Source organism: Mesoplodon densirostris, chromosome 13, assembly GCF_025265405.1.
Source record: "Mesoplodon densirostris isolate mMesDen1 chromosome 13, mMesDen1 primary haplotype, whole genome shotgun sequence".
NCBI classification, from domain to species: domain Eukaryota; kingdom Metazoa; phylum Chordata; class Mammalia; order Artiodactyla; family Ziphiidae; genus Mesoplodon; species Mesoplodon densirostris.
Window position 1 is genome coordinate 33,758,339 of NC_082673.1, and position 21,309 is coordinate 33,779,647.

Consider the following 21,309-nt stretch of genomic DNA (forward strand, 5'->3'; position numbering starts at 1 on the left):
ACACTTGGTGCCCATACGTTTGTTCTCTACCTCAGTGTCTCTATTTCTTCCCTGCAAACCAGTTCATCTGTACCATTTTTTCGGTTCGACATATATGCATTAATATACAATATTTGTTTTCCTCTTTCTGACTGACTTCATTCTGTATGACAGTCTCTAGATCCATCGATGTCTCTACAAATGACCCAGTTTCATCCCTTTTTATGGCTGAATAATATTCCATTTTATATATGTACCACATCTTTATCCATTCATCTGTCTTTGGGCATTTAGTTTGCTTGCATTACTTGGCTATTGTAAATAGTGCTGCAATGAACATTGTGGTGAATGTGCCTTTTTGATTTATGGTTTTCTCTGGGTATATGTCCAGAAGTGGGATTGCTGGATCAGATGGTAATTCTATTTCTAGTTTTTTTAAGGAAACTCCATACTGTTCTCCATAGTGACGGTATCAATTTACATTCCCACCAATAGTGGAAGAGGGCTCCTTTTGTCCACACCCTCCCATGAATTTGTTGTTTGTAGATTTTCTAATGATGCTGATTCTAACAGGTGTGAGGTGATACCTCATTGTAGTTTGGATTTGCATTTCTCTAATAATTAGTGCTGTTGAGCAGCTTTTCATGTGCGTCTTGGTGATCTCTGTGTCTTCTTTGAAGAAACGTCTCTTTAGATCTTCTACCCATTTTTGTATTGGGTTGTTGGTTTTTTTAATATTAAGCTGCATGGGCTGTATATTGGAGATTAAACCTTTGTCCATTGATTCGTTTGCAACGATTTTTGCCCATTCTGAGGGATGCCTTTTTCCATTCCCGTTTTTCTTAACAAAAAAGGAAAGAAAGAAAAAGTAGCAGAACACTAATGTGCGTAAAATAGGCCTTTTGAAACGGTCGTTTTGAAATATGGACGTCCTTTGAATTTTTTGGTCGTTATGTGACCACAGGATTTGTTTTCAGGGCAGGTGTCATTTACAGGCCTGCAATGATTTTGAATATCCACTGACCATAAGGGCTGGGATTAAAGCTGCTGTTGTGTGAAACGGCCACAAGGTGGCAGCAGTTCTCCCTTACCAAATCTGGTTACTAGGGCAACAGAGCCTCAATGGAAGTCGTGTTCAGGATTGGAATTTAGAATGGAATGTGCCAGGAGAAAGCCCCTCAAGTTAGTCTCACTACTTCTTGTTCGTGTTTTTAATTTATTTATTTTATTTTTTATTACAGCAAGTTTGATTACAATGTTTGGCTTGTTGTAGGTGTGGAAGATGTGGTTCTTTTACACATATACAGATGTCTGTTCTTCCTGGGATCCTTTTCCCATGTACGTTAGGACAGAATGTTGAGTCGTCTTCTCTTGGTATTCCGTAGGTCTTTGTTGATTATATATGTCACCTGTGTTTGTATATGTCTGTTAACCCCGATATCGTAATGAAACCAAACCTCACACCTTTCCATTGGTGAACCGTAGGTTTGGTTAATGAATCTGTGATTGCCCTTCTCCGTGGAAATATCTGCCCTGGTATCCATTTTTAGGTAACACCTATAAGTGATATGATGCGATATGTGTCTTTCACTTTCTGACTTACTCCAAGTCACGTGATTACCTCTAGACTCATCTATGGGGCTGCAAATGGCATTGTGTCCTTTTTTTCCTTGGCTTCTATTCTGCCTTAGCGAGGTCCATTTTCAACAATGTGATTCCCTGAGGGTTGTGGATTAGCTGACCTGGGCAGCCTTACCCTGCCGGCCGGCCCTCCCCAGGTGTGCCTGGTTGAGGTCAATATAAACAGCGCTCCAGGCAGCAATAGCCCCTGAAGTTGTGCCTGACTCCATAGTCTCTTCCCCGTCAGCAGTCTCGGCGCTGTGCTGGTGGGAGGGAGTGAGGGGCCAAGGCTTTGTTGGTGGCCCGGTGTGAGTGGGGCTCTGCTGGCCTTTCTGCAGGAGTTGCCAGGCTGCCACCTGTAAAGAAGAGGATGTGTCACCCATACCTTCCGATGGAATTTCTCTCCGGACAGAGGTGAGGAAGGAAAAAAGCAGTGGGGGCCGGGACAGGAGGGGTATCTCAGGCAGGGCAATAGAAAGCTTCCGGAAGAGCGCCCGGGGCCAGGACCATCCTGGCTGGCCTGCAGGCAGCAAGTTGGCCTGCGTGCTGTCGCTGGTGTGGCTCCACGGCCCTTCCTCTAGGCTTTCAAGCCGTTGTACATATTCAGGTGTTTTACCTGGGAAGGGTGGGAAGAGTTCAGCAGCAGCTGGCCTGGGGCTCAGCTCACGTTTACTCACAGAGGCTTCGGCACGGTCCCCCAGCTTTGCAATGAGGACGCTCCTTGCCTGGAGGGGCGTGGCTGCTGTCTGTATGGGAGATGATTCCTCACCTCTGACCAATTTCAGAATTGTTTACCGCTGGAGCAAGTGCCTTGGTAGGGTTTTCCTCTGTATAACTGTTAGGTTCAGGGTTTTTTTTTACTTTTTTTGTTCCAATTACAATTTATTCCTGATTTATGTATTTATAGATATAGGCATGGAATTAATTCATTCATATAAATACATCTGTGTGAATGGAAGACCTTTTTTCTGTTTTATTTTTAAAAATTTTGAAATTTAAATTTATTTATTTTTTTATACAGCAGGTTATTATTAGTTATCTATTTTATGCATATATATGTATACAGGTCAATCCCAATCTCCCAACTCATACCACCCCCACCACCCCATGGCTTCCCGCACTTGGTGTCCATACGTTTGTTCTCTACCTCTGTGTCTCTATTTCTGCCCTGCAAACCAGGTCATCTGTACCATTTTTCTAGGTTCCACATATATACATTAATATACAATATTTGTTTTTCTCTTTCTGACTTACTTCACTCTGTATGACAGTCTCTAGATCCACCAACTTCTCTACAAATAACCCAGTTTCATTCCTTTTCATTTCTTAGTAATATTCCATTTTATATATGTACCACATCTTTATCCATTCTTCTGTCTGTGGGCATTTAGGTTGCTTCCATTACCTGGCTATTGTAAATAGTGCTGCAATGAACATTGTGGTGAATGTGTCTTTTTGATTTATGGTTTTCTCTGGGTATATGCCCAGAAGTGGGATTGCTGGATCCTATGGTAATTCTCTTTTTAGGTTTTTACAGGAACCTCCATACTGTTCTCCATAGTGACTGTATCAATTTACCTTCCCACCAATATTGGAAGAGGGTTCCTTTTGTCCATACCCTCCCCAGAATTTGTTGTTTGTAGATTTTCTGATGATGCCGATTCTAACAGGTGTGAGGTCATACCTCATTGTCATTTTGATTTGCATTTCTCTAATAATTAGTGATGTTGAGCAGCTTTTCAGGTGCGTCTTGGCCATCTCTGTGACTTCTTTGAAGAAACGTCTCTTTAGATCTTCTGCCCATTTTTGTATTGGGTTGTTTGTTTTATTAATATTAAGCTGCGTGAGCTGTTTATATATATTGGAGATTAAACCTTTGTCCATTGATTCGTTTGCGAACGTTTTCACCCATTCTGAGGGTTGCAATTTTCCATTCCCGTTTTTTTAACCAAAAAAGAAAGAAAGCAAAAGAAGCAGAACACTCATGTGCGTGAAATATGCCTCTTGAAACTGTCGTTTTGAAATATGGACGTCTGGGCCTCCCTGGTGGCGCAGTGGTTGAGAGTCCGCCTGTCGTTGCAGGGGATACGGGTTCGTGCCCCGGTCTGGGAGGATCCCATATGCCGCGGAGCGGCTGGGCCCGTGAGCCATGGCCGCTGGGCCTGCGCGTCCGGAGCCTGTGCTCCGCAACGGGGGAGGCCACATCAGTGAGAGGCCCACATACCGCAAAAAAAAAAAAAGAAAAGAAATATGGACGTGTTTTGAATTTTTTGTCGATATATGACCCCAGGATTTGTTTTCAGGGCAGGTGTCATTTACAGGCATGCAATGATTTGGAATATCCACTGACCATTAGCGCTGGGATTAAAGCTGCTGTTGTGTGAAACGGCCACAAGGTGGCAGCAGTTCTCCCTTACCAAATCTGGTTACTAGGGCAACAGAGCTTCAATGGAAGTCGTGTTGTAGATTGGAATTGAGAATGGAATGTGCCAGGAGAAAGCCCCTCAAGTTTGTCTCACTACTTCTTGTTCGTGTTTTTAATTTAATTTTTTATTTTTTATTACAGCAAGTTTGATTACAACGTTTGGCTTGTTGTAGGTGTGCAAGATGTGGTTCTTTTACACATATACATATGTCTGTTCTTCCTGGGACCCTTTTCCCATGTACGTTATGACAGAATGTTGAGTAGTCTTCTCTTGGTATTCCGTAGGTCTTTGGTGATTATATATTTCACCTGTGTTTGTATATGTCTGTTAACCCCGATATCGTAATGAATCCAATCCTCACACATTTCCATTGGTGAACCATAAGTTTGTTTAATGAATCTGTGATTGCCCTTCTCCGTGGAAATATCTGCCCTGGTATCAATTTGTAAGTAACACCTATAAGTGATATCCTACGATATGTGTCTTTGACTTTCTGACTTACTCCAAGTCACGTGATTACCTCTAGAATCATCTACGGTGCTGCAAATGGCATTGTGTCCTTTTTTTCCTTGTCTAATATTCTGTCCTAGCGAGGTCCATTTTCTGCAATGTGATTCCCTGAGGGCTGAGGATTAGCTGACCTGGGCAGCCTGACCCTGCCGGCAAGCCCTCCACAGGTGTGCCTGGGTTGAGGTCAATAGAAACAGCACTCCAGGCAGCAATAGCCCCTGCAGCTGTGCCTGACTCCATATTCTCTGCCCCGTCAGCAGTCTCGGGGCTGTGCTGGTGGGAGGCTGTGAGGGGCCACGGCTTTGTTAATGGCCAGGTGTGAGTGGGGCTCTGCTGGTCTTTCTACAGGAGTTGCCAGGCTGCCAACTGTAAAGAAGAGGATGTGTCACCCATAACTTCCACTGGAATTTCTCTCCGGGCTGAGGTGAGGAAGGAAAAAAACTGAGTGGGGGCGGGACAGGAGGTGTATCTCAGGCAGGGAAATGGAAAGCTTCCAGAAGAGCGCCCGGGGCCAGGACCTTCCTGCCTGGCCTGCAGGCAGCAAGTTGGCCAGCGTGCTGTCACTAGTGTGGTTCCACGGCCCTTCCTCTAGGCTTTCAAGCCTTCTACATATTCAGGAGTTTTACCTGGGAAGGGTGGGAACAGTTCAGCAGCAGCTGTCCTGGGGCTCAGCTCACATTTACTCACAGAGGCCTCGGCACGGTCCCCCAGCTTTGCAATGAGGACGCTCCTTGTGTGGGGCGGTGGGGCTGCTGGCTGTATGGGAGATGATTCCCCACCTCTGACCAATTTCAGAATTGTTTACCGCTGGAGCAAGTGCCTTGGTCGGGTTTTCCTCTGTATAACTGTTAGGTTCAGGTTTTTTTTCTTTTTTTGTTCCAATTACATTTTGTTCCTATTTTATGTATTTATAGATATAAGCATGGAAATAATTCATTCATATAAATACATCTGTGTGAAGAGAATAACTTTTTTCTGTTTTATTTTTAAATTTTATTAAAATTTTGAACTTTAATTTTATTTATTTTTTTATACAGCAGGTTATTATTAGTTATGTATTTTATGCATATACATGTATACAGGTCAATCCCAATCTCCCTACTCATCCCACCACCACCACCCCTTGGCTTCCCACACTTGGTGCCCATACGTTTGTTCTCTACCTCAGTGTCTCTATTTCTTCCCTGCAAACCAGTTCATCTGTACCATTTTTTCGGTTCGACATATATGCATTAATATACAATATTTGTTTTCCTCTTTCTGACTGACTTCATTCTGTATGACAGTCTCTAGATCCATCGATGTCTCTACAAATGACCCAGTTTCATCCCTTTTTATGGCTGAATAATATTCCATTTTATATATGTACCACATCTTTATCCATTCATCTGTCTTTGGGCATTTAGTTTGCTTGCATTACTTGGCTATTGTAAATAGTGCTGCAATGAACATTGTGGTGAATGTGCCTTTTTGATTTATGGTTTTCTCTGGGTATATGTCCAGAAGTGGGATTGCTGGATCAGATGGTAATTCTATTTCTAGTTTTTTTAAGGAAACTCCATACTGTTCTCCATAGTGACGGTATCAATTTACATTCCCACCAATAGTGGAAGAGGGCTCCTTTTGTCCACACCCTCCCATGAATTTGTTGTTTGTAGATTTTCTAATGATGCTGATTCTAACAGGTGTGAGGTGATACCTCATTGTAGTTTGGATTTGCATTTCTCTAATAATTAGTGCTGTTGAGCAGCTTTTCATGTGCGTCTTGGTGATCTCTGTGTCTTCTTTGAAGAAACGTCTCTTTAGATCTTCTACCCATTTTTGTATTGGGTTGTTGGTTTTTTTAATATTAAGCTGCATGGGCTGTATATTGGAGATTAAACCTTTGTCCATTGATTCGTTTGCAACGATTTTTGCCCATTCTGAGGGATGCCTTTTTCCATTCCCGTTTTTCTTAACAAAAAAGGAAAGAAAGAAAAAGTAGCAGAACACTAATGTGCGTAAAATAGGCCTTTTGAAACGGTCGTTTTGAAATATGGACGTCCTTTGAATTTTTTGGTCGTTATGTGACCACAGGATTTGTTTTCAGGGCAGGTGTCATTTACAGGCCTGCAATGATTTTGAATATCCACTGACCATAAGGGCTGGGATTAAAGCTGCTGTTGTGTGAAACGGCCACAAGGTGGCAGCAGTTCTCCCTTACCAAATCTGGTTACTAGGGCAACAGAGCCTCAATGGAAGTCGTGTTCAGGATTGGAATTTAGAATGGAATGTGCCAGGAGAAAGCCCCTCAAGTTAGTCTCACTACTTCTTGTTCGTGTTTTTAATTTATTTATTTTATTTTTTATTACAGCAAGTTTGATTACAATGTTTGGCTTGTTGTAGGTGTGGAAGATGTGGTTCTTTTACACATATACAGATGTCTGTTCTTCCTGGGATCCTTTTCCCATGTACGTTAGGACAGAATGTTGAGTCGTCTTCTCTTGGTATTCCGTAGGTCTTTGTTGATTATATATGTCACCTGTGTTTGTATATGTCTGTTAACCCCGATATCGTAATGAAACCAAACCTCACACCTTTCCATTGGTGAACCGTAGGTTTGGTTAATGAATCTGTGATTGCCCTTCTCCGTGGAAATATCTGCCCTGGTATCCATTTTTAGGTAACACCTATAAGTGATATGATGCGATATGTGTCTTTCACTTTCTGACTTACTCCAAGTCACGTGATTACCTCTAGACTCATCTATGGGGCTGCAAATGGCATTGTGTCCTTTTTTTCCTTGGCTTCTATTCTGCCTTAGCGAGGTCCATTTTCAACAATGTGATTCCCTGAGGGTTGTGGATTAGCTGACCTGGGCAGCCTTACCCTGCCGGCCGGCCCTCCCCAGGTGTGCCTGGTTGAGGTCAATATAAACAGCGCTCCAGGCAGCAATAGCCCCTGAAGTTGTGCCTGACTCCATAGTCTCTTCCCCGTCAGCAGTCTCGGCGCTGTGCTGGTGGGAGGGAGTGAGGGGCCAAGGCTTTGTTGGTGGCCCGGTGTGAGTGGGGCTCTGCTGGCCTTTCTGCAGGAGTTGCCAGGCTGCCACCTGTAAAGAAGAGGATGTGTCACCCATACCTTCCGCTGGAATTTCTCTCCGGACAGAGGTGAGGAAGGAAAAAAGCAGTGGGGGCCGGGACAGGAGGGGTATCTCAGGCAGGGCAATAGAAAGCTTCCGGAAGAGCGCCCGGGGCCAGGACCATCCTGGCTGGCCTGCAGGCAGCAAGTTGGCCTGCGTGCTGTCGCTGGTGTGGCTCCACGGCCCTTCCTCTAGGCTTTCAAGCCCTTGTACATATTCAGGTGTTTTACCTGGGAAGGGTGGGAAGAGTTCAGCAGCAGCCGGCCTGGGGCTCAGCTCACGTTTACTCACAGAGGCCTCGGCACGGTCCCCCAGCTTTGCAATGAGGACGCTCCTTGCGTGGAGGGGCGTGGCTGCTGTCTGTATGGGAGATGATTCCTCACCTCTGACCAATTTCAGAATTGTTTACCGCTGGAGCAAGTGCCTTGGTAGGGTTTTCCTCTGTATAACTGTTAGGTTCAGGGTTTTTTTTTACTTTTTTTGTTCCAATTACAATTTATTCCTGATTTATGTATTTATAGATATAGGCATGGAATTAATTCATTCATATAAATACATCTGTGTGAATGGAAGACTTTTTTCTGTTTTATTTTTAAAAATTTTGAAATTTAAATTTATTTATTTTTTTATACAGCAGGTTATTATTAGTTATCTATTTTATGCATATATATGTATACAGGTCAATCCCAATCTCCCAACTCATACCACCCCCACCACCCCATGGCTTCCCGCACTTGGTGTCCATACGTTTGTTCTCTACGTCTGTGTCTCTATTTCTGCCCTGCAAACCAGTTCATCTGTTCCATTTTTCTAGGTTCCACATATATACATTAATATACAATATTTGTTTTTCTCTTTCTGACTTACTTCACTCTGTATGACAGTCTCTAGATCCACCAACTTCTCTACAAATAACTCAGTTTCATTCCTTTTCATTTCTGAGTAATATTCCATTTTATATATGTACCACATCTTTATCCATTCTTCTGTCTGTGGGCATTTAGGTTGCTTCCATTACCTGGCTATTGTAAATAGTGCTGCAATGAACATTGTGGTGAATGTGTCTTTTTGATTTATGGTTTTCTCTGGGTATATGCCCAGAAGTGGGATTGCTGGATCCTATGGTAATTCTCTTTTTAGGTTTTTACAGGAACCTCCATACTGTTCTCCATAGTGACTGTATCAATTTACCTTCCCACCAATATTGGAAGAGGGTTCCTTTTGTCCATACCCTCCCCAGAATTTGTTGTTTGTAGATTTTCTGATGATGCCGATTCTAACAGGTGTGAGGTCATACCTCATTGTCATTTTGATTTGCATTTCTCTAATAATTAGTGATGTTGAGCAGCTTTTCAGGTGCGTCTTGGCCATCTCTGTGACTTCTTTGAAGAAACGTCTCTTTAGATCTTCTGCCCATTTTTGTATTGGGTTGTTTGTTTTATTAATATTAAGCTGCGTGAGCTGTTTATATATATTGGAGATTAAACCTTTGTCCATTGATTCGTTTGCGAACGTTTTCACCCATTCTGAGGGTTGCAATTTTCCATTCCCGTTTTTTTAACCAAAAAAGAAAGAAAGCAAAAGAAGCAGAACACTCATGTGCGTGAAATATGCCTCTTGAAACTGTCGTTTTGAAATATGGACGTCTGGGCCTCCCTGGTGGCGCAGTGGTTGAGAGTCCGCCTGCCGATGCAGGGGATACGGGTTCGTGCCCCGGTCTGGGAGGATCCCATATGCCGCGGAGCGGCTGGGCCCGTGAGCCATGGCCGCTGGGCCTGCGCGTCCGGAGCCTGTGCTCCGCAACGGGGGAGGCCACATCAGTGAGAGGCCCACATACCGCAAAAAAAAAAAGAAAAGAAATATGGACGTGTTTTGAATTTTTTGTCGATATATGACCCCAGGATTTGTTTTCAGGGCAGGTGTCATTTACAGGCATGCAATGATTTGGAATATCCACTGACCATTAGCGCTGGGATTAAAGCTGCTGTTGTGTGAAACGGCCACAAGGTGGCAGCAGTTCTCCCTTACCAAATCTGGTTACTAGGGCAACAGAGCTTCAATGGAAGTCGTGTTGTAGATTGGAATTGAGAATGGAATGTGCCAGGAGAAAGCCCCTCAAGTTTGTCTCACTACTTCTTGTTCGTGTTTTTAATTTAATTTTTTATTTTTTATTACAGCAAGTTTGATTACAACGTTTGGCTTGTTGTAGGTGTGCAAGATGTGGTTCTTTTACACATATACATATGTCTGTTCTTCCTGGGACCCTTTTCCCATGTACGTTATGACAGAATGTTGAGTAGTCTTCTCTTGGTATTCCGTAGGTCTTTGGTGATTATATATTTCACCTGTGTTTGTATATGTCTGTTAACCCCGATATCGTAATGAATCCAATCCTCACACATTTCCATTGGTGAACCATAAGTTTGTTTAATGAATCTGTGATTGCCCTTCTCCGTGGAAATATCTGCCCTGGTATCAATTTGTAAGTAACACCTATAAGTGATATCCTACGATATGTGTCTTTGACTTTCTGACTTACTCCAAGTCACGTGATTACCTCTAGAATCATCTACGGTGCTGCAAATGGCATTGTGTCCTTTTTTTCCTTGTCTAATATTCTGTCCTAGCGAGGTCCATTTTCTGCAATGTGATTCCCTGAGGGCTGAGGATTAGCTGACCTGGGCAGCCTGACCCTGCCGGCAAGCCCTCCACAGGTGTGCCTGGGTTGAGGTCAATAGAAACAGCACTCCAGGCAGCAATAGCCCCTGCAGCTGTGCCTGACTCCATATTCTCTGCCCCGTCAGCAGTCTCGGGGCTGTGCTGGTGGGAGGCTGTGAGGGGCCACGGCTTTGTTAATGGCCAGGTGTGAGTGGGGCTCTGCTGGTCTTTCTACAGGAGTTGCCAGGCTGCCAACTGTAAAGAAGAGGATGTGTCACCCATAACTTCCACTGGAATTTCTCTCCGGGCTGAGGTGAGGAAGGAAAAAAACTGAGTGGGGGCGGGACAGGAGGTGTATCTCAGGCAGGGAAATGGAAAGCTTCCAGAAGAGCGCCCGGGGCCAGGACCTTCCTGCCTGGCCTGCAGGCAGCAAGTTGGCCAGCGTGCTGTCACTAGTGTGGTTCCACGGCCCTTCCTCTAGGCTTTCAAGCCTTCTACATATTCAGGAGTTTTACCTGGGAAGGGTGGGAACAGTTCAGCAGCAGCTGTCCTGGGGCTCAGCTCACATTTACTCACAGAGGCCTCGGCACGGTCCCCCAGCTTTGCAATGAGGACGCTCCTTGTGTGGGGCGGTGGGGCTGCTGGCTGTATGGGAGATGATTCCCCACCTCTGACCAATTTCAGAATTGTTTACCGCTGGAGCAAGTGCCTTGGTAGGGTTTTCCTCTGTATAACTGTTAGGTTCAGGTTTTTTTTCTTTTTTTGTTCCAATTACATTTTGTTCCTATTTTATGTATTTATAGATATAAGCATGGAAATAATTCATTCATATAAATACATCTGTGTGAAGAGAATAACTTTTTTCTGTTTTATTTTTAAATTTTATTAAAATTTTGAACTTTAATTTTATTTATTTTTTTATACAGCAGGTTATTATTAGTTATGTATTTTATGCATATACATGTATACAGGTCAATCCCAATCTCCCTACTCATCCCACCACCACCACCCCTTGGCTTCCCACACTTGGTGCCCATACGTTTGTTCTCTACCTCAGTGTCTCTATTTCTTCCCTGCAAACCAGTTCATCTGTACCATTTTTTCGGTTCGACATATATGCATTAATATACAATATTTGTTTTCCTCTTTCTGACTGACTTCATTCTGTATGACAGTCTCTAGATCCATCGATGTCTCTACAAATGACCCAGTTTCATCCCTTTTTATGGCTGAATAATATTCCATTTTATATATGTACCACATCTTTATCCATTCATCTGTCTTTGGGCATTTAGTTTGCTTGCATTACTTGGCTATTGTAAATAGTGCTGCAATGAACATTGTGGTGAATGTGCCTTTTTGATTTATGGTTTTCTCTGGGTATATGTCCAGAAGTGGGATTGCTGGATCAGATGGTAATTCTATTTCTAGTTTTTTTAAGGAAACTCCATACTGTTCTCCATAGTGACGGTATCAATTTACATTCCCACCAGTAGTGGAAGAGGGCTCCTTTTGTCCACACCCTCCCATGAATTTGTTGTTTGTAGATTTTCTAATGATGCTGATTCTAACAGGTGTGAGGTGATACCTCATTGTAGTTTGGATTTGCATTTCTCTAATAATTAGTGCTGTTGAGCAGCTTTTCATGTGCGTCTTGGTGATCTCTGTGTCTTCTTTGAAGAAACGTCTCTTTAGATCTTCTACCCATTTTTGTATTGGGTTGTTGGTTTTTTTAATATTAAGCTGCATGGGCTGTATATTGGAGATTAAACCTTTGTCCATTGATTCGTTTGCAACGATTTTTGCCCATTCTGAGGGATGCCTTTTTCCATTCCCGTTTTTCTTAACAAAAAAGGAAAGAAAGAAAAAGTAGCAGAACACTAATGTGCGTAAAATAGGCCTTTTGAAACGGTCGTTTTGAAATATGGACGTCCTTTGAATTTTTTGGTCGTTATGTGACCACAGGATTTGTTTTCAGGGCAGGTGTCATTTACAGGCCTGCAATGATTTTGAATATCCACTGACCATAAGGGCTGGGATTAAAGCTGCTGTTGTGTGAAACGGCCACAAGGTGGCAGCAGTTCTCCCTTACCAAATCTGGTTACTAGGGCAACAGAGCCTCAATGGAAGTCGTGTTCAGGATTGGAATTTAGAATGGAATGTGCCAGGAGAAAGCCCCTCAAGTTAGTCTCACTACTTCTTGTTCGTGTTTTTAATTTATTTATTTTATTTTTTATTACAGCAAGTTTGATTACAATGTTTGGCTTGTTGTAGGTGTGGAAGATGTGGTTCTTTTACACATATACAGATGTCTGTTCTTCCTGGGATCCTTTTCCCATGTACGTTAGGACAGAATGTTGAGTCGTCTTCTCTTGGTATTCCGTACGTCTTTGTTGATTATATATGTCACCTGTGTTTGTATATGTCTGTTAACCCCGATATCGTAATGAAACCAAACCTCACACCTTTCCATTGGTGAACCGTAGGTTTGGTTAATGAATCTGTGATTGCCCTTCTCCGTGGAAATATCTGCCCTGGTATCCATTTTTAGGTAACACCTATAAGTGATATGATGCGATATGTGTCTTTCACTTTCTGACTTACTCCAAGTCACGTGATTACCTCTAGACTCATCTATGGGGCTGCAAATGGCATTGTGTCCTTTTTTTCCTTGGCTTCTATTCTGCCTTAGCGAGGTCCATTTTCAACAATGTGATTCCCTGAGGGTTGTGGATTAGCTGACCTGGGCAGCCTTACCCTGCCGGCCGGCCCTCCCCAGGTGTGCCTGGTTGAGGTCAATATAAACAGCGCTCCAGGCAGCAATAGCCCCTGAAGTTGTGCCTGACTCCATAGTCTCTTCCCCGTCAGCAGTCTCGGCGCTGTGCTGGTGGGAGGGAGTGAGGGGCCAAGGCTTTGTTGGTGGCCCGGTGTGAGTGGGGCTCTGCTGGCCTTTCTGCAGGAGTTGCCAGGCTGCCACCTGTAAAGAAGAGGATGTGTCACCCATACCTTCCGCTGGAATTTCTCTCCGGACAGAGGTGAGGAAGGAAAAAAGCAGTGGGGGCCGGGACAGGAGGGGTATCTCAGGCAGGGCAATAGAAAGCTTCCGGAAGAGCGCCCGGGGCCAGGACCATCCTGGCTGGCCTGCAGGCAGCAAGTTGGCCTGCGTGCTGTCGCTGGTGTGGCTCCACGGCCCTTCCTCTAGGCTTTCAAGCCCTTGTACATATTCATGTGTTTTACCTCGGAAGGGTGGGAAGAGTTCAGCAGCAGCTGGCCTGGGGCTCAGCTCACGTTTACTCACAGAGGCCTCGGCACGGTCCCCCAGCTTTGCAATGAGGACGCTCCTTGCGTGGAGGGGCGTGGCTGCTGTCTGTATGGGAGATGATTCCTCACCTCTGACCAATTTCAGAATTGTTTACCGCTGGAGCAAGTGCCTTGGTAGGGTTTTCCTCTGTATAACTGTTAGGTTCAGGGTTTTTTTTTACTTTTTTTGTTCCAATTACAATTTATTCCTGATTTATGTATTTATAGATATAGGCATGGAATTAATTCATTCATATAAATACATCTGTGTGAATGGAAGACCTTTTTTCTGTTTTATTTTTAAAAATTTTGAAATTTAAATTTATTTATTTTTTTATACAGCAGGTTATTATTAGTTATCTATTTTATGCATATATATGTATACAGGTCAATCCCAATCTCCCAACTCATACCACCCCCACCACCCCATGGCTTCCCACACTTGGTGTCCATACGTTTGTTCTCTACCTCTGTGTCTCTATTTCTGCCCTGCAAACCAGGTCATCTGTACCATTTTTCTAGGTTCCACATATATACATTAATATACAATATTTGTTTTTCTCTTTCTGACTTACTTCACTCTGTATGACAGTCTCTAGATCCACCAACTTCTCTACAAATAACCCAGTTTCATTCCTTTTCATTTCTGAGTAATATTCCATTTTATATATGTACCACATCTTTATCCATTCTTCTGTCTGTGGGCATTTAGGTTGCTTCCATTACCTGGCTATTGTAAATAGTGCTGCAATGAACATTGTGGTGAATGTGTCTTTTTGATTTATGGTTTTCTCTGGGTATATGCCCAGAAGTGGGATTGCTGGATCCTATGGTAATTCTCTTTTTAGGTTTTTACAGGAACCTCCATACTGTTCTCCATAGTGACTGTATCAATTTACCTTCCCACCAATATTGGAAGAGGGTTCCTTTTGTCCATACCCTCCCCAGAATTTGTTGTTTGTAGATTTTCTGATGATGCCGATTCTAACAGGTGTGAGGTCATACCTCATTGTCATTTTGATTTGCATTTCTCTAATAATTAGTGATGTTGAGCAGCTTTTCAGGTGCGTCTTGGCCATCTCTGTGACTTCTTTGAAGAAACGTCTCTTTAGATCTTCTGCCCATTTTTGTATTGGGTTGTTTGTTTTATTAATATTAAGCTGCGTGAGCTGTTTATATATATTGGAGATTAAACCTTTGTCCATTGATTCGTTTGCGAACGTTTTCACCCATTCTGAGGGTTGCAATTTTCCATTCCCGTTTTTTTAACCAAAAAAGAAAGAAAGCAAAAGAAGCAGAACACTCATGTGCGTGAAATATGCCTCTTGAAACTGTCGTTTTGAAATATGGACGTCTGGGCCTCCCTGGTGGCGCAGTGGTTGAGAGTCCGCCTGCCGATGCAGGGGATACGGGTTCGTGCCCCGGTCTGGGAGGATCCCATATGCCGCGGAGCGGCTGGGCCCGTGAGCCATGGCCGCTGGGCCTGCGCGTCCGGAGCCTGTGCTCCGCAACGGGGGAGGCCACATCAGTGAGAGGCCCACATACCGCAAAAAAAAAAAGAAAAGAAATATGGACGTGTTTTGAATTTTTTGTCGATATATGACCCCAGGATTTGTTTTCAGGGCAGGTGTCATTTACAGGCATGCAATGATTTGGAATATCCACTGACCATTAGCGCTGGGATTAAAGCTGCTGTTGTGTGAAACGGCCACAAGGTGGCAGCAGTTCTCCCTTACCAAATCTGGTTACTAGGGCAACAGAGCTTCAATGGAAGTCGTGTTGTAGATTGGAATTGAGAATGGAATGTGCCAGGAGAAAGCCCCTCAAGTTTGTCTCACTACTTCTTGTTCGTGTTTTTAATTTAATTTTTTATTTTTTATTACAGCAAGTTTGATTACAACGTTTGGCTTGTTGTAGGTGTGCAAGATGTGGTTCTTTTACACATATACATATGTCTGTTCTTCCTGGGACCCTTTTCCCATGTACGTTATGACAGAATGTTGAGTAGTCTTCTCTTGGTATTCCGTAGGTCTTTGGTGATTATATATTTCACCTGTGTTTGTATATGTCTGTTAACCCCGATATCGTAATGAATCCAATCCTCACACATTTCCATTGGTGAACCATAAGTTTGTTTAATGAATCTGTGATTGCCCTTCTCCGTGGAAATATCTGCCCTGGTATCAATTTGTAAGTAACACCTATAAGTGATATCCTACGATATGTGTCTTTGACTTTCTGACTTACTCCAAGTCACGTGATTACCTCTAGAATCATCTACGGTGCTGCAAATGGCATTGTGTCCTTTTTTTCCTTGTCTAATATTCTGTCCTAGCGAGGTCCATTTTCTGCAATGTGATTCCCTGAGGGCTGAGGATTAGCTGACCTGGGCAGCCTGACCCTGCCGGCAAGCCCTCCACAGGTGTGCCTGGGTTGAGGTCAATAGAAACAGCACTCCAGGCAGCAATAGCCCCTGCAGCTGTGCCTGACTCCATATTCTCTGCCCCGTCAGCAGTCTCGGGGCTGTGCTGGTGGGAGGCTGTGAGGGGCCACGGCTTTGTTAATGGCCAGGTGTGAGTGGGGCTCTGCTGGTCTTTCTACAGGAGTTGCCAGGCTGCCAACTGTAAAGAAGAGGATGTGTCACCCATAACTTCCACTGGAATTTCTCTCCGGGCTGAGGTGAGGAAGGAAAAAAACTGAGTGGGGGCGGGACAGGAGGTGTATCTCAGGCAGGGAAATGGAAAGCTTCCAGAAGAGCGCCCGGGGCCAGGACCTTCCTGCCTGGCCTGCAGGCAGCAAGTTGGCCAGCGTGCTGTCACTAGTGTGGTTCCACGGCCCTTCCTCTAGGCTTTCAAGCCTTCTACATATTCAGGAGTTTTACCTGGGAAGGGTGGGAACAGTTCAGCAGCAGCTGTCCTGGGGCTCAGCTCACATTTACTCACAGAGGCCTCGGCACGGTCCCCCAGCTTTGCAATGAGGACGCTCCTTGTGTGGGGCGGTGGGGCTGCTGGCTGTATGGGAGATGATTCCCCACCTCTGACCAATTTCAGAATTGTTTACCGCTGGAGCAAGTGCCTTGGTAGGGTTTTCCTCTGTATAACTGTTAGGTTCAGGTTTTTTTTCTTTTTTTGTTCCAATTACATTTTGTTCCTATTTTATGTATTTATAGATATAAGCATGGAAATAATTCATTCATATAAATACATCTGTGTGAAGAGAATAACTTTTTTCTATTTTATTTTTAAATTTTATTAAAATTTTGAACTTTAATTTTATTAATTTTTTTATACAGCAGGTTATTATTAGTTATGTATTTTATGCATATACATGTATACAGGTCAATCCCAATCTCCCTACTCATCCCACCACCACCACCCCTTGGCTTCCCACACTTGGTGCCCATACGTTTGTTCTCTACCTCAGTGTCTCTATTTCTTCCCTGCAAACCAGTTCATCTGTACCATTTTTTCGGTTCGACATATATGCATTAATATACAATATTTGTTTTCCTCTTTCTGACTGACTTCATTCTGTATGACAGTCTCTAGATCCATCGATGTCTCTACAAATGACCCAGTTTCATCCCTTTTTATGGCTGAATAATATTCCATTTTATATATGTACCACATCTTTATCCATTCATCTGTCTTTGGGCATTTAGTTTGCTTGCATTACTTGGCTATTGTAAATAGTGCTGCAATGAACATTGTGGTGAATGTGCCTTTTTGATTTATGGTTTTCTCTGGGTATATGTCCAGAAGTGGGATTGCTGGATCAGATGGTAATTCTATTTCTAGTTTTTTTAAGGAAACTCCATACTGTTCTCCATAGTGACGGTATCAATTTACATTCCCACCAATAGTGGAAGAGGGCTCCTTTTGTCCACACCCTCCCATGAATTTGTTGTTTGTAGATTTTCTAATGATGCTGATTCTAACAGGTGTGAGGTGATACCTCATTGTAGTTTGGATTTGCATTTCTCTAATAATTAGTGCTGTTGAGCAGCTTTTCATGTGCGTCTTGGTGATCTCTGTGTCTTCTTTGAGGAAACGTCTCTTTAGATCTTCTACCCATTTTTGTATTGGGTTGTTGGTTTTTTTAATATTAAGCTGCATGGGCTGTATATTGGAGATTAAACCTTTGTCCATTGATTCGTTTGCAACGATTTTTGCCCATTCTGAGGGATGCCTTTTTCCATTCCCGTTTTTCTTAACAAAAAAGGAAAGAAAGAAAAAGTAGCAGAACACTAATGTGCGTAAAATAGGCCTTTTGAAACGGTCGTTTTGAAATATGGACGTCCTTTGAATTTTTTGGTCGTTATGTGACCACAGGATTTGTTTTCAGGGCAGGTGTCATTTACAGGCCTGCAATGATTTTGAATATCCACTGACCATAAGGGCTGGGATTAAAGCTGCTGTTGTGTGAAACGGCCACAAGGTGGCAGCAGTTCTCCCTTACCAAATCTGGTTACTAGGGCAACAGAGCCTCAATGGAAGTCGTGTTCAGGATTGGAATTTAGAATGGAATGTGCCAGGAGAAAGCCCCTCAAGTTAGTCTCACTACTTCTTGTTCGTGTTTTTAATTTATTTATTTTATTTTTTATTACAGCAAGTTTGATTACAATGTTTGGCTTGTTGTAGGTGTGGAAGATGTGGTTCTTTTACACATATACAGATGTCTGTTCTTCCTGGGATCCTTTTCCCATGTACGTTAGGACAGAATGTTGAGTCGTCTTCTCTTGGTATTCCGTAGGTCTTTGTTGATTATATATGTCACCTGTGTTTGTATATGTCTGTTAACCCCGATATCGTAATGAAACCAAACCTCACACCTTTCCATTGGTGAACCGTAGGTTTGGTTAATGAATCTGTGATTGCCCTTCTCCGTGGAAATATCTGCCCTGGTATCCATTTTTAGGTAACACCTATAAGTGATATGATGCGATATGTGTCTTTCACTTTCTGACTTACTCCAAGTCACGTGATTACCTCTAGACTCATCTATGGGGCTGCAAATGGCATTGTGTCCTTTTTTTCCTTGGCTTCTATTCTGCCTTAGCGAGGTCCATTTTCAACAATGTGATTCCCTGAGGGTTGTGGATTAGCTGACCTGGGCAGCCTTACCCTGCCGGCCGGCCCTCCCCAGGTGTGCCTGGTTGAGGTCAATATAAACAGCGCTCCAGGCAGCAATAGCCCCTGAAGTTGTGCCTGACTCCATAGTCTCTTCCCCGTCAGCAGTCTCGGCGCTGTGCTGGTGGGAGGGAGTGAGGGGCCAAGGCTTTGTTGGTGGCCCGGTGTGAGTGGGGCTCTGCTGGCCTTTCTGCAGGAGTTGCCAGGCTGCCACCTGTAAAGAAGAGGATGTGTCACCCATACCTTCCGCTGGAATTTCTCTCCGGACAGAGGTGAGGAAGGAAAAAAGCAGTGGGGGCCGGGACAGGAGGGGTATCTCAGGCAGGGCAATAGAAAGCTTCCGGAAGAGCGCCCGGGGCCAGGACCATCCTGGCTGGCCTGCAGGCAGCAAGTTGGCCTGCGTGCTGTCGCTGGTGTGGCTCCACGGCCCTTCCTCTAGGCTTTCAAGCCCTTGTACATATTCAGGTGTTTTACCTGGGAAGGGTGGGAAGAGTTCAGCAGCAGCCGGCCTTGGGCTCAGCTCACGTTTACTCACAGAGGCCTCGGCACGGTCCCCCAGCTTTGCAATGAGGACGCTCCTTGCGTGGAGGGGCGTGGCTGCTGTCTGTATGGGAGATGATTCCTCACCTCTGACCAATTTCAGAATTGTTTACCGCTGGAGCAAGTGCCTTGGTAGGGTTTTCCTCTGTATAACTGTTAGGTTCAGGGTTTTTTTTTTACTTTTTTTGTTCCAATTACAATTTATTCCTGATTTATGTATTTATAGATATAGGCATGGAATTAATTCATTCATATAAATACATCTGTGTGAATGGAAGACTTTTTTCTGTTTTATTTTTAAAAATTTTGAAATTTAAATTTATTTATTTTTTTATACAGCAGGTTATTATTAGTTATCTATTTTATGCATATATATGTATACAGGTCAATCCCAATCTCCCAACTCATACCACCCCCACCACCCCATGGCTTCCCGCACTTGGTGTCCATACGTTTGTTCTCTACGTCTGTGTCTCTATTTCTGCCCTGCAAACCAGTTCATCTGTACCATTTTTCTAGGTTCCACATATATACATTAATATACAATATTTGTTTTTCTCTTTCTGACTTACTTCACTCTGTATGACAGTCTCTAGATCCACCAACTTCTCTACAAATAACTCAGTTTCATTCCTTTTCATTTCTGAGTAATATTCCATTTTATATATGTACCACATCTTTATCCATTCTTCTGTCTGTGGGCATTTAGGTTGCTTCCATTACCTGGCTATTGTAAATAGTGCTGCAATGAACATTGTGGTGAATGTGTCTTTTTGATTTATGGTTTTCTCTGGGTATATGCCCAGAAGTGGGATTGCTGGATCCTATGGTAATTCTCTTTTTAGGTTTTTAAAGGAACCTCCATACTGTTCTCCATAGTGACTGTATCAATTTACCTTCCCACCAATATTGGAAGAGGGTTCCTTTTGTCCATACCCTCCCCAGAATTTGTTGTTTGTAGATTTTCTGATGATGCCGATTCTAACAGGTGTGAGGTCATACCTCATTGTCATTTTGATTTGCATTTCTCTAATAATTAGTGATGTTGAGCAGCTTTTCAGGTGCGTCTTGGCCATCTCTGTGACTTCTTTGAAGAAACGTCTCTTTAGATCTTCTGCCCATTTTTGTATTGGGTTGTTTGTTTTATTAATATTAAGCTGCGTGAGCTGTTTATATATATTGGAGATTAAACCTTTGTCCATTGATTCGTTTGCGAACGTTTTCACCCATTCTGAGGGTTGCAATTTTCCATTCCCGTTTTTTTAACCAAAAAAGAAAGAAAGCAAAAGAAGCAGAACACTCATGTGCGTGAAATATGCCTCTTGAAACTGTCGTTTTGAAATATGGACGTCTGGGCCTCCCTGGTGGCGCAGTGGTTGAGAGTCCGCCTGCCGATGCAGGGGATACGGGTTCGTGCCCCGGTCTGGGAGGATCCCATATGCCGCGGAGCGGCTGGGCCCGTGAGCCATGGCCACTGGGCCTGCGCGTCCGGAGCCTGTGCTCCGCAACGGGGGAGGCCACATCAGTGAGAGGCCCACATACCGCAAAAAAAAAAAAGAAAAGAAATATGGACGTGTTTTGAATTTTTTGTCGATATATGACCCCAGGATTTGTTTTCAGGGCAGGTGTCATTTACAGGCATGCAATGATTTGGAATATCCACTGACCATTAGCGCTGGGATTAAAGCTGCTGTTGTGTGAAACGGCCACAAGGTGGCAGCAGTTCTCCCTTACCAAATCTGGTTACTAGGGCAACAGAGCTTCAATGGAAGTCGTGTTGTAGATTGGAATTGAGAATGGAATGTGCCAGGAGAAAGCCCCTCAAGTTTGTCTCACTACTTCTTGTTCGTGTTTTTAATTTAATTTTTTATTTTTTATTACAGCAAGTTTGATTACAACGTTTGGCTTGTTGTAGGTGTGCAAGATGTGGTTCTTTTACACATATACATATGTCTGTTCTTCCTGGGACCCTTTTCCCATGTACGTTATGACAGAATGTTGAGTAGTCTTCTCTTGGTATTCCGTAGGT